Raw genomic sequence first — 322 nt, 5'->3', positions numbered from 1 at the left:
GGGGAAGACCTGACTAGATTCGCCCAAAACAAAGACCGGATACATACTTCAATACTTCTTGCTGATCATTGCATGGTGGCGCTTTGCCAGTTCATTCCTGATAAAGCCTTCAAAAATATAATCGCCTGAAATTTTCCATTGCGCCTTTGTCGTACATTTGCATAAACAATTTCCTTCACTACTGCTAATATGCTATATAGGTTAGTCAAAATGTCACACACTTGTTTGTATTAACTATTGATGAATTTACATTAACAGTAAAACCTGGTCTTACCAGACCAGTGCTCCTCAAAGTGGCAACTCGAACCCTCGGAACTTACGA

General features: G+C 39.8%; 1 pseudogene; it reads left to right on the top strand.

Annotated features, from left to right (window-relative positions):
* LOC119588886 overlaps positions 1–322 on the top strand; it is a 48,185-nt pseudogene that overhangs the window by 35,543 nt on the left and 12,320 nt on the right.

This window comes from Penaeus monodon, chromosome 24 (genome assembly GCF_015228065.2).
Source record: "Penaeus monodon isolate SGIC_2016 chromosome 24, NSTDA_Pmon_1, whole genome shotgun sequence".
NCBI lineage: Eukaryota > Metazoa > Arthropoda > Malacostraca > Decapoda > Penaeidae > Penaeus > Penaeus monodon.
The sequence above is the reverse complement of the archived record's forward strand: the minus strand, read 5'-3'. Positions and strand labels throughout refer to the sequence as shown.